This window comes from Dromaius novaehollandiae, chromosome 12 (genome assembly GCF_036370855.1).
Source record: "Dromaius novaehollandiae isolate bDroNov1 chromosome 12, bDroNov1.hap1, whole genome shotgun sequence".
Lineage (NCBI taxonomy): Eukaryota > Metazoa > Chordata > Aves > Casuariiformes > Dromaiidae > Dromaius > Dromaius novaehollandiae.
The window spans coordinates 2,515,403-2,528,915 of NC_088109.1; the positions used below are offsets into that span (position 1 = coordinate 2,515,403).

The window sequence follows — 13,513 nt, forward strand, 5'->3', positions numbered from 1 at the left end:
TCCTCTCAGTGCTCCTTCAAGAGTATACCCTAGCATGCAGATCCAGCAGGACTGAGCCCTTCGCACATGGGCAGCAGTCAGCATCCATCTTCAGCCTATCACTCAGGTGGAATGAAAGCCCTAAAGGCTCATACTAAATGCTGCATATATCCTACAGTTAGCCCTTTCCCAGCATCATTAATTCATGTTGCAGCAGAGACTGAAAGCTTTCAAAACTGTCTCTGAAATTATTGACAAAATAAATTAGCTAATGAAAACGGAACACGTTCTGTGATTTTTGTCAGTGACCCTCTGGGAAGGTTCCTAAGGCTTCATGAGTGAGTGAGTTACGCAGACACTACACTTTAAAGACGAGGACAGCACAATAAGCACAGCATGGGCCATCAGCACCCAGCCCACGGGTGCCCTGCTAAGGGATTCATACATCGTGTAACCGTGGTGAGTGCAAAACTAAACAGTAACTCCTCATCTGACAATAGGGTTTTCAGGCAGTGCAGAAGTGTAAATGCTGAAGGAACACATGCTGAGTTAACTAGACAGGCTCTTCTTGCTGCCGAGTTGTATTTTTATACTGCTGGTTGATTCTAGATAGCCAGCTATCCCATGTAACAGCCCAACAAATACCAGATGACATAGCTAACAGGTCAACACTCCCTGTAGGGTTTACCTTGACCAGCTACAGACATAGAAATATTTCTTGTGCCTTTCTATTCCAGTATGTTTGCTTTTTAAGATGGGCACTTCAAGAGAGCAAAGAAGAAATCTCAGGAAACCAAAGGATAAGGAAATTGTTTCTTTACTTTTGTCCTCAAACCTTCTTATGTCTGATATAATCAGTACAGCAGTTCTGCTTTGGATGCAGTTGATGATTTAAAATGCTTCCTTTTGTAGGTTTTAATTATGTCAGGAACACTGACTTTTCATGTTTTTCCCTTGTAGAGATGTTTTTTTGATGTAAATGGAGATGAAGTCAAACGAGAAGTATATGTTATGCTATAAACCAGAGGAAGAGGGAAAGAAAGCAGTCCCGTTTCCATCTCCGTAAATAAGGCATTCAAGCCAGTTGGAAGTCAGCCATTGCCAAAGAAAGAGCCCACCTCATGACCGTGGAAGACACCTCCAAAATCATATAGGAGGGATGAAATATTGTTCATATTGGCTCTCTTTAGCTTGAGTACAGCTTCCAGGCCCAGCTTCTGAATCCCGAGATCAGTACCTATGCTGAGATGAAAGCAGGGATCTCATCTAACCTGGCTCGGTTAAAACTCAACAAAACTCAACAGCAAGCATGTTGTTCTGAAGTCTTACTCAAGAGATGCAGACCTCTTAACTCGCCACCTATCCCCCAAAAACTCATGGCTTGTTACCTTCTAACAGGAGCAAAGAAAGGGATGGTGGTATAGGCATACTAGAAAACCTTTAAATAGAGCAATAAGGTCAGTATAGCAAAATGGCAACGATGCTAGCAATCTGGATAGAAAGTCTCTGGATAGAGACTGAAAAATAATTATTTACATCTATGAATCCCAGCCAAAAAAAAGCACTTTTTTTTAAAAAAAGCTCCAAAGCAGCTGTAATCTTTCCCGGTTGAACAGTGTGCACATCCAGGGAATGCTGGGAAAACTAGTAGATAAGGAAAATTTCCTCTTTTGTTCTTCTCAGGCGGAGAGATAGAGGGGCTTTGGGCCTCCTCTCCACAGTACTCCAAAGCATCTGCTGGGGAGGGAGGAACTAAAGCGCTGAGGATACAAGGACTGAATGTTCATCTCTTAGGTGGCACTTGACAGAAGTGCCTGGATGAGGTCAGTTCTCATGTCATCTCCCCTTTCTGTCCCCCATAGTGGTGATCTGCTTCCACATCATCAGAAAATGTCTCAGCAGTACAGAATTATCAGTGGTGACCAGCCTGACCTTAGACACATAAAGGCAGCTACAAAATTCAGCAGCTGAGGACAAAGTAGGAATATTAAAGGTACTTCAAACCCTACATAGCTATTAAGCAACAATCTAACATTTGCTTTAAAATGACAGCTCTCCCTGCAGAAAGTAGGTCATTTCTTCATCAAATTCAAAACAGACAGACCATAGCGGTGTTCATTTAAACCAGTTATTCCAGTTATCAGCAGTTCTTACTGGCACCTTAAGATAAAACTAAATCCTTTGTACTTTATTCAAAAGCCTTTGAACAATCCAAGAACAGAGCATTTGTTCAAAACGTTCCTCTGTCCCCATGGATGACACAGGTCTACGTCAGCACCTCGTGTCTGGTCAACGAATTTATATGACGTGGGGCTGCGGACGGATGAAATGCAGGCTACGTAAGACCCTGAGGGCTGCCAAAGCGAGGCCTGGGGATGATCCTCAGAGCCTCAGCACAAAGCCTGGCGTTCAGCTCTGGGCCGCACGTCCGGCTGGGAACCACCGCAACGGCAATGCCCTTTGCGAACTACGGGCAAAAAGCCCGTCACCAAATTTAGCGCGGCTCTGCTGAAGCCCGAAGTGTTTCATACAGCGCAATTTAAAAACAACCTCCAAAACAATTCAGGAGAAATGATTATAACCAGCCCACAAAGGGGCTGAGTCTCTGCCTTATTGCCTCCACTGAGATCAAACTGATCTAAGTAACCTTAACAGGAAGGAAAGCCAAGGCCCAAGGCTATTCTGCGCAAAGGTGACTTTCTTGCCCTCTGCCACACTGTCTCAAACCGTAGCAATCGCTATTTGCAAGCGGCGCAACCTTTCTGCCCAGTACTGCTGGAGATAAGACAAGCCCATTAGAACAGGAGGACAATAAAAGAAGGCACAAGGGACTTAACTAAATCTTTTCTCCTTAAGGGAATCAACTGCATAGCTCCATGCAGAGAAAAAACCCCACACTTCTAAGCCTGGCTTTCTAAACTCAGGGAATAAAGCTGTCTCCAGGGCTCCCAGCTACACGAGCTCTTCCCCCGGTCCTTTCCCTCTCAGACGGAGCGTACGGTGGTGACTGCCTGCACTCTGTGTTTTTATCGCTACTTCACAAACACCAGCACTCCGCTTGCCTGAGTGTCAAAGACGGTCCATCGTTTCCCTGTCTGTTTGCTAGGTAGCTAAGCGCTGAACATGATGAATCATAATTGCTGTGTGGAAACTCATTCTGAAGTGATTTAGCTGGCGTAGGATAACATTAGAATACTTGAGCAGGTCTGACTCCTTACATCAGCTAATAAGCTTTTCCTGGAAAGTTGGATTTTGTCATTAATTATGCGTAGCTGCACCCTTCTTATGACAAACACCTATTCCACCATGTGTTTGCTTAACGGTAGATGACTAAGATGATTTGCTTGGAAAGAAACCAGCTACGAAAGAATGTTTCCCTCCTGCTGTCTTTATACAACATAACTGATTAGTGTCATTTCCCTGGGCTGTTAAATGTCAAGTGCTTTTGTTAGGTATACATTTAATTTCTTGAGTCTCCAAAGCTTGTTGTTGCAGCAAACCAAAGGGCTTGGAGGGAGAATTTAACTGGGTTGGACCTTTTCCTGATTGGAAGAATATTTTTTCCCTCTTTCCTATGGCACACACATGTTTTGTAACCTATGTACAATACTTTGGACTTGATTTGGTCTCTTACATTGAAGTGAATCTGGTGCAGCTCCCAGCTTAGTCACTCAAGCCATGGAAGTGTGTGTGAAAGGGGAATCACACCCAGAACATGCAACAATGACTGCAGACAGCCCAAGAAAAGGCTTTGATGGGGGAACGGAGGAGCCTTTGGGGGAAACTCATGTTACTGGGCTGTCCATGCATCCTAGGGTGGGAAACAAAAGCATGGCTGTTCCCGATTTTTCACCAGCCAAGAAGCAGAGTTGAATTTGCTGCTGGCTCAGCAGAAGCCATCCACAGATCAAGCATAACATCGACAGCAGTGCACCTCATTTTTAGCCTTAAACTTGGAAGAACCACCTGTGCAGGCAAGGAAGCAATTTAGATTTTAGGGCCAACTGAGCCCATAGTCTTAGATGATGCTCTCTCATTTCAAACATGCAAAACAGGTGCATGCATTTTCCAGGACCGTGGTTTCAGGTTGATAGTGCAAAGCAGAAGTGCCTTCCACCCACTCGCTTGCGTCACCGGCTGCACACAAGTGTCCCACCCCAAGGAAGCTGCTCTTGCACCCACAGAGAGGTGAGCCAGCCGGGGTGGAGAGCAACTTCCAGATCTGTCCTTGGCAGTGCTGCTAAATTTCCAGATTGGACCATATGCAGATTTTTCATTTAATGTTAATTCCCTTTGGACCCCACTGAGAGGACTGAGGTGATGTTTTTCCCTTCTTCCATGAACGCCCTTATACACTACGCAAAAGGCATTTGGTTCAGATAAAAGAAGAAACACACCTGAAGCAACTCCGAAAGTCCCAGAACATCTGGGGGATGACAAGGATCCAAAAAGGATGGTAACTGGCCTTGTCAGCGGAACAGACCAGAAGTATGAGTCAAGGAAAAGACCAAACTGGAGCTATGATATTTGCATTTTGAGGTCTGTTTCTTTAAAAGCAGAGAGGGCAGTGAAGTACAGTGCAAGTAAAACAGTGAAAGGCAAAGGAAACCATACAAACAGGAATAAGATCTAGAAGTAAAACTCTATAGTGTGGATAAGACAGAACATGCAGCAGATGTGTCATCTGCAGAGGTTTTGGGTCCCCAGAAGTGATGCTGACGGCACCTGTGGGGCACCCCATTCACACACTCCTGTGGCACTCTCCTCCTCTCATTCCCTCCATTTCGCTGTCAGAAAAGAAACTAGCTGGGCAATTAAAAGCACCTCCTCTCAGCCAGCCCTCTCCCAGACGGTCGGGTTTCTGCAGAAAGCCCATTGCTCCCTGGGGTCATTTTCGTTGCACTTCAGCTCTTCCAGGAACTCAGACATGCTGACAGCAGTCCCTCCTCTGCCAAACACCCAATCAGCAGACTGAGGGAGGTTTTTCTAAGGAAGCTAATTGAACATGTTTTATTAAAACAAAACAAAAAAAAAAAGAAAAGAAAAAAACCCCTTTGCTCTACAGGCAAATTCTGTGAAACAGAAAACCCAGAGGACAAGATGCTAACCACAAGGTCTGCTGGAAACGTTGTTCAGAGAACCAGACAGAGTTGATGATGGACTTTCTCTGGTGTCTGGAAAGGATAAAGATCAACGCCTGGCCTGCACCTCACACCTTGTCACAGGGGTGTCTAAGGTTGGGGTTGAACACCTGGAGAAGTGGTAACAGGGGAGTTTTACTTGCACTTTTCTATGTGACTCATGACAGGAACCGCTGCTCACTATGAAAGCCCATTAGCCGCGATTAGCACACGAGGGTGGTGGAAGTAAGGCCAAGGACGCACTCAGCACATGCTCTTTATTTGTAGAGCTCCAGCTGCCCTCTCTCTACTGGAGTAACTCGTAAAGCAACCTATCCTCCAGCTGCACTGAAATTCCGGAATTAATCAAGTGTGTTACGAGGACACAGAGCACTAGAGTGTGGAGAGCTACACTCTGGTTACCTAAAAAGCAAGGTGGGGGGGGCATCAGGATATACCAGATGATCCCTTCAATCCCATCTATACTCTTTATAAAGAGCAAAAAGGCAGAGAAGACGACAGATGTGCTGCAGCCTCTGGCTTTGCCAGGCAGGAGGGCTCCCGAGTAGCACTGCGAAGTGTTGCTCTTGGGGCACCTTCCAAGGATCCCACTGCAAGTTTGGCCGTGGGTCACAGCAGCGCACAGACCCACAGAGATCCCCGGATGTGTCCAGGGAAATTGCAATAGCTCAGTCAGCCCCTCGTGGCTACAGCTGGGTTGTGGGAAGCCAGCCAGCTCCTGGGACTCAGAGGAGGCAGGGGTGACCGAGATCACCTCAGCTCCCACTCCCACAGGGTATAAACAGCACAGCAAAACCATCCCTCAGTGCTCTGCCTGACAAGAAAGGACATGCCTGGGAGGCTTCCCCCCCAACCTTATATTCTGACTTTATAGGGGAAAACAGACCAAGAAGAACACCAAATAGGTGCAAGCCCCTTGAGAAGGGCAAGGAGGTGGGAGTGTGATGATACCTCAAGAAGGGAGCACACACGTGGCTGAACAGCAAGGTACTGAGCAGGCAGCAGGCCTGGCCAAGTCCCCCCCAGTTTGGGAGTCCAGGGTCACATGGAGAGCTGCATGGCTTTGGGCACCCAAGCCGACCTTGCCGTGGCCACGCCACAGGAGCGCAGCCCAGCTCTAGCTGGAGCATCTCTGCAACACAACTTACTGCGGTGCGTGAACGTGTCTCTGGACTTTGACAAAAGGTCACTCACTGCAGTAGATCCCAGGTGTGTAAAGACGGAGGAGATGGGAAACAAGCTTTGAAAGCTCATATACACCATAGCTCTTACTCCAATGGCAGCATAAATAGAAATACTGCAACATACCACAGTTATTTATAGCAACTGGCCTTCTACAGAATTTTCAGCTGAGGTTTTCTGAAGAGTTTATACGAAAGCGTGCCAAATTCAGCACTGCTGTAATTTTATCATGGCTAGAATTTATCTTTATTCCACATATTGAAGAACAAGTCACTAAAGGATATGTAGGAATTACTTCATACCTCTCTACCCTACAAAACAAAAGCAGACACTCATTATTAGGCAGCACCTCTAAACTACAGTTTAGGACTAGAAGTGAGGAAGCATTCACAGGGAATTTAGGGAAGTGAAAGGGATTATCCAAAAGCATAAGCTGGGCAGGATGCAAGCACTATTCTTCACATTTTTTAAAAAACAATAAATACCTTGGGCTCTTTGATTATAAGTGCACATCTCTCCCCCATCTGAGCAGACAATCTCCAATCCTGCACAAGGAAGGGCAACTTGAAAGGGAGACAACCATTATCCAGATGTGGCTGCTCTTCCCAGGTAGATGAAGAAGCAGAGAAGCACAGCCTGGTGCAGATGTTCTCACCATAGCAGACTCCCAAGCTACAAAGGCTCCACGCAGCAGCACCATGCTGCACTGTCTGGGCTTCCCTGCTCCGGTCTGGAAGCAGCATGACCACATCTTTGGAGCAGCATGCCTGGACCAGGAGGCCCCACTGCCTGAGAAAGCTTTTGTTGCCAGGGTGCAAACCACGCAAAAATGCTCCATTTGCGTCCAGGAAGTTTTAGAGGCTCTGCATTTCTAGCTGTGGGGTTAGTAAGGACTATGCCAGCTCAGGTTGGTGCTCTCCATTGCCGTTCACTGCCACCACAGATGGTTTGTGCAGCCTTTAAGCTGCTCAAGTATCCCCTCTGGATTGAGAGGCATCAGATAAATACAACTGCTAATGCATTATTCCAGGATAATGTGCTGTTCTTAAACTTTTCTCCCATCTCCATTCCCTCCACCCTTCTCCCATGCAACAGGAGGATAAACTAAGGAGTGAGAAGGCAAACAAATGGGGAGAGATACACAGTATCTAGAGGAAATTAATACATTGCCACTAGATCATGTCACAGCCACCTGGCCCTGTAAACACCACTGGAAGCTTCCCACCCACTGCTGAGCAAGAAATCTGCACAAGCTCTCCCTAAAGCCCACTGAGAGTTGCTCTGCAGAGAAAAGCCTCTTCCAATTATCGTGCCAATTTCAGATGGGAGAGACATTTCCTACGGCTGAACCAACGGGGAGTCCTAGGAAAATGAACCTTTCTCAGGTCACCACAAAGACAGAGGCAGTTTTCAAGTGTTATGCTACAGATATTTCCATGTCTTTCCAGCTGCTCCCAATTCCCTGCTGTGCTGGCCGCTGCCATCAGTCTGCAGGTTCTGTAAAGCACAGCAAGAAAGAGTTTACACTGCAGCGCTTGGCATGCCAATGTGGCACAGAGAACACCCACAGGGAGGAAAGGCAAAAGCTGCTTTACTCCAGGAGCCAAAATAGCGTGTGGCATAATTCAGTTAGCCAAAGTCCAGCTTGCAGAGGATGCGGCCATGCTCAGTTTCTCAATCCCAGGCGTTGCTCATAGCCTGCACAGGAACTCGCTCAGGCAGGAAATGTGTACGTGTAGTGTCTGCAAGAGAGGGGCTTTCTGTGACAGAGCAAAGGAAGTATTACAGCAAATTATGTGTGTGTTTTGGGAGGGGGGGCTGGGAGAGGTAGAATCCTTCCCATTTAGGACATCCATTTCCCATAAGAAAAACAAGCAGATCTTGTTTGTCTTGATCTCTCTACTACTCTACTGCTAATCTCCAATGGCAGCAAGAAGCATTTCTCTTTAAAGAAACCTGTATCTTGGCAGTAAGTAACATCTGAAACACCTGCAGGTTCCACCCATGTAAGCAACAGCTGCTAACATTGCATATAACAGAGATTAGGGACACGTGCATCTATTTATACCAGTGACAACAATGGAAAGAGAGAGAAACAATAGATTTTTTTTTTCTTCTAATCAGTATAGAATTTCTTGGCTTCCATCAGCTGCATCCTGTCTCTTTGCTGCAGGAAAGCAACAGGTCACAACACAAAGAAGGAGTCCTGTGTTATTTTAAAACTGTGCCTGCATGCAGAAGGAGAACATATGGTAAAGGAGGGAAAAATGGAGGCAAGAATGAAAAAGCTACTTATGCTGTTCTAGCTGTATTCAGGCACAGTGAAGACACCATAAGGGGCCAGGAAATAACTCCCTTAAAATAGGGAACTTATAAACAACCCTAATATACTGCTCCCCCAGTCTGCTGAGGCTAAGCACAGAAGGATAACTAAACATGAACTGAACTTGTTAGGAGAAAGGAAGAGCCTAGATGAACACAGAATCACAGAACAGTTGAGGCTGGAAAGGACATCTGGAGATCATCTAGTCCAACACCCCTGCTCAAGCAGGGTCACCTAGAGCATGCTGCCCAGGACCCTGTCCAGACGGCTTTTGAATATCTCCAAGGATGGAGACTCCACAACCTCTCTGGGCAATCTGTTCCAGTGCTCTGTTACCCTTACAGTAAAGTTTTTCCTCATGTTCAGACAGACCATCCTGTGTTTCAGTCTGTGCCCATTGCCTCTCATCCTATCACTGGACATCACTGAAAAGAGTCTAGCCCTGTCCTCTTTACACCTTCCCTTCAGATACAGGTCCCTGAAGAGGCCAAAGTTTGATCTCCTGAAGCCCAGGATTGTGATCCTGCTTTTTGCCCTGCTCCCTCCTTGCAGGATCCTGAACTCTCTATCTCATGGTCACTGCAGCCAAGCTTGCTCTTGACCTTCAAATTTCCAACCAGCCCTTCCTTATTTGTAAGTACAAGGTCCAGCAGAACACCTATCCTCATTGGCTCCTCTATCACCAGTACCAGGAAGTTGTCATGGATGCTCTCCAGGAACCTCCTGGATTGCTTCTGCCTTGCATATGTTGTCCCTCCAGCAGATATTGGGGTGGTGAAATTCCCCAGTGAGGACCAGGGACTGTGAACATGAGACTACTTCCTCATGAGTTGTCTGTAGAAGGCCTGATCTACTTCTTCCTGATCAGATGGCCTGAAGCAAACACCCACAACAGTCACCCATGTTAGTCTGCCCCTTAATCCTTACCCACAAGCTCTTAGACAGCCCATTGTCCACCCCTAGGCAGAGCTCCATACATTCCAGTTGCTCTCTCACATAAAAGGCAACTCCTCCTCCTCCTCGCCTTCCTAGCCTGCCCTTCCTAGAGAGGCTGTAGCCATCCATTGCAGCATTCCAGTCATGTGAGCTATCCCACCACGTTTCCATAATCACAATGAGATCATTGCCCGTCAACTGCGCACAGATCTCTAATTCCTCCTGTTTATTCCCCACGCTGTGTGCATTCATGTACAGGCACTTCAGAGAGGCATCCGAACATGCTGATTTGCCAGAATGGGTGCAAGAGGTTTCCCCACAGTCTTGTCTTGCAGGCACTTCCTTGCCTGCATGCAAATGCTTGAGGTATCCCCACTTAAGCCTTATTTTGTTGAACCCCCAGCAAGCAGCAAACCTCTCTCTAGACAGCAGATCAGGCTGGCAGATGGGTGCCTCTGTCCCCTGCAGCAGGGAGTCACCCACTGCTATCACTTGCTGCTTCCTCCAGGTGCTCCTGTGGGGCAGAGGGTCCATTGACCCAAATGCTTCACTTGAAAGCACACCCAGATCCTCCTCAGCTTTGAGGGCAGTGAACCTGTTCATTAGCTGCAAGCATTCAGGAGGAGCAGGAGCCTTCTTCCTGGTAGGAGAAGTCACCTTCTTCAGAGTGACCACTTACAGTCCTGCAAGACACAGACTCTGCCTGTCTCTCCGCTGCCATTGGGGGTTGGGGCTCTTGGCGCTGTAGGGTCTCTGAGAATATCCTATCTATCTCTCACTCACCCTCTGTGATGGCAGACAGCCTGCTGCCTTCCTCCTTTAACTCCTTTACCTGGCGACAACTCATCAACAACTGCACAGTCTACAGACAATCTTTGAAAGATGTCCATTAAGCATATGCATCACATTGCTGCTGCATAGTTTGTGCATGTGCTGATGAAAATAAGAGCATCTAAGACCCAGGAGAACATTAAGAAGCTGTGGCAAGAAGTCTCTACTGAGCATTCATCCTTGTGATATATAAGCACAACAGGGAGGAAATAGCACACATGCAGAGGCAGGCTGAAGGAAACTGGACACCGGCAGGCTCAAATTCAGGATTTTAGATACCTCCAAGTGAGTAGAAACATGAAGCATCTCTTCCACTCCATTGTCAGGAAGGATCCTTTCAGTGCAGCTGCAGAACCACTCTTGCATGCAGCACCAGCAGATTCCCACGTTCTGGGTTGGCTACCAAGCACACAACCCCATGCTGCCTTCCTCCCAAGTAACCCTGCATGGCAGGGCTCTGCACCATATCTTCACAGAGCACATCAAGTTATAAGAGGGAGAAGGTACAAAAGCAGTATCAGAAAGTTTGGTCAAACACTAGAAGCAGAATCACAATAAAGGTATAGGAAGAAAGAGGTTTGGAGGGCTGAATGATTCCTAGAAGGACACTAATGTAAGAGCAAAGAAACAGTCTACTACTATGTTCAGGGAAAAATAACATTAAAGAAACAATGCCACAACACAGCTCCCTTGTGAGCTGGAGCACAGCACACCAGAGTTGTAAGTAACAGCTCAAATCAAAAGATGAGCAAAACTCAGAGTCACAGTTTGGACAAAGTACACAGAACTTTTCTTCTTTTCAAAGAGTGATTAGACTTGAAATAATGTGCAGAATGGTAATATCCCAACAAAATTCATGGCTCTGATGACGTCAAGGCCTAAGGGAGCAGTCTAGGCTGGCGTAGGAGGAGGCCATAAAGTGCGACCCAGCAATCCCCATTTCCTCTTTAAACAACTTGCAGTGGGGTTGTAACACCTCTTCTGGGAAACTGGCCTTTCCACGCTTGTAATACACAAAGTAGAAAAAGCAGGCACTATTGGAAGGTTGTAACATTGCTACAGTAACTTATAAAAGTATCTTGGAAGCCAGTATCAAATTTCAAGATTTCCTCCTCTCAAATCTCTGCTAGTATGAAGCCAACCCACAGCAACTCAGTAACTGCATGTAGAAGATGTATTAAAACAGTCCAGCACTGTGAGAAATTCACTCCTCCCACACTGCCAACAGTGTGTGAAATAATTTTATCTTGGAAATGGGCAGCAAAAATAACATTAATTTGTCAGTGTCATGCTGAGCATTTTCCTTAGTAGCTTTGTAGGTCTTGGGAGAAAAGTTCCTATCATTTCCTGCTCTGCAAGGAGGGAACATGCAGCAGATCTGAACCTGGAACAGATAAACAATTAACAGGGCCAACATCTCCAGGAAGCAGATAGTGTGGGACCGCAGCACATGCCATGCTGAACCTCAGCTTGCTTCCTCTTACTTCTTTTATTTAAGGTCATGAGGTTATGGGAGGTTTCAGGGTCTAGAGAACTCTTTGTCTGCACTTCTGGCACTCTCTCCAACTCCTACCACGGAGATTATGACTGATGACAGGAAGTTTTGACCTTTTCACTCCACATCCCTTTTTTAAATTCCTGTGGTCACTACCCTATCTCCTATGTAGCAAATTCCATCTCTCTCCCCTAAGAAGCCAAACAACTTACTGTAGTACAGTCCTGAGTGTGGCATAAATCTTCAGGCCATTCTGTCTCTGGTAATCTTCCCAGGACCTTGGCGCTCCTCCAAACTTTTACCCCTTGCCGCTGGGGAGCCCCAGGTCACTGGACGAGCTCTTTTGCCATCCTTGGAATGGCAGAGAGACTTCTCTGAAGTTTCCCCTGGGGCCCAGGGCTGTGGTTCCCGGAACCGGCGGCTGCTGACCCGGCTTGAGCTCTTCCTAGAAGAGCCGAGCCTTTGCTCACCCCAGAGCCAAGGAAACCAGGAGGAGACAAGAGGCAGAGGAGGGGCAAAGGAGGAAGGACAACAGGAAAGAGACAACATTGCACATACCCTTCAGCACTCCAGACATGTCCCTCTCCTCTTTTATGTGAATCCCAGAAGGATTATTTCTACCTTATTTTTAACTGTTGGCAAGCGCATGAACCCAGGGCTTGAGCCCAGCTGCAGCCCGTCTGGCCTGTCAGCTGGTATCAGCTGCTCCCACTTCTCCTCCCCTCCGTTTCCCCATGCTTGGCTCTGCATCCCAGCTCCTCGCATAGCTTGGGGCTTGCTTTCCGTGACTGCAGCTCATGAATTTGAAAACGACCCTGCAAGAGGCAGCAGCAATGCCTGGGTATCAAACAGAAACGTATTTCCAAGCCTCAGCAGGTATTACACCAGGAGACATCAGTGGTAACGAATCTCGCTAAGGGGGAAATCTACTACAAAACTGTGGGGTTTAAACCAAGCTGAGCCTTACACAGGTGATCCACACCAGGAATGGGCGGCATTACCAGCTCCCCATAGCGGAAGGTACACTGGCCAGATCCTCATGCTGCGTGCTTGTGCAGTCGTGTCATCGCACTTCTGACAGATGCTCATTTCATAAAACAGCTTTTCTACATCCCACCTTTCTCAAGCCTTCAAATGGAGCCACCATGGCCTCTAGCTCCACTCTGAGAAGCCGCATGTACAGCGCATCACACATCTAGCTATAAAACTTGTGTCTAGGGAATAGATGTCTACAGTGTGAGCCAGGCATGTCTGGGGCCAAACTCTTTTCTTAGCTAATCGCATGCAATCTTGCTTCAAGAAGACCATGCCAGAGTGATGGAGAAAGAATTTGGCCCACAATCCAGCTTTTCCCCACCACGGCATTTGGCTGAGGGTTTTCAGAAGCTAGCCCTTGGAGCACCTGATTGAAAAATAACAGCCAGAAAAAACACAGCAGGCAGTGAACAAAAATAAGAAGCTGAAAGAGGGTAAATAAACTAAACAGGTCTCCCTGCTTTGACAGCACACTTCTCTCCTGCAATCACGTGCACTGCTACGGAAGGTGATGATCTTCTTCCACTTATAGAGTTTTTCCTGGCCTGTCCCTGAGGTCACGATACACTGTGTTTATTTGGCTTTCATAAG

General features: G+C 46.9%; 1 protein-coding gene across 14 annotated transcripts in view; it reads right to left on the minus strand.

Moving 5' to 3' along the window:
- The window catches only part of HEMK1 (HemK methyltransferase family member 1), a 114,674-nt gene that overhangs the window by 21,619 nt on the left and 79,542 nt on the right, over positions 1-13,513 (minus strand). The window lies entirely within an intron of this gene.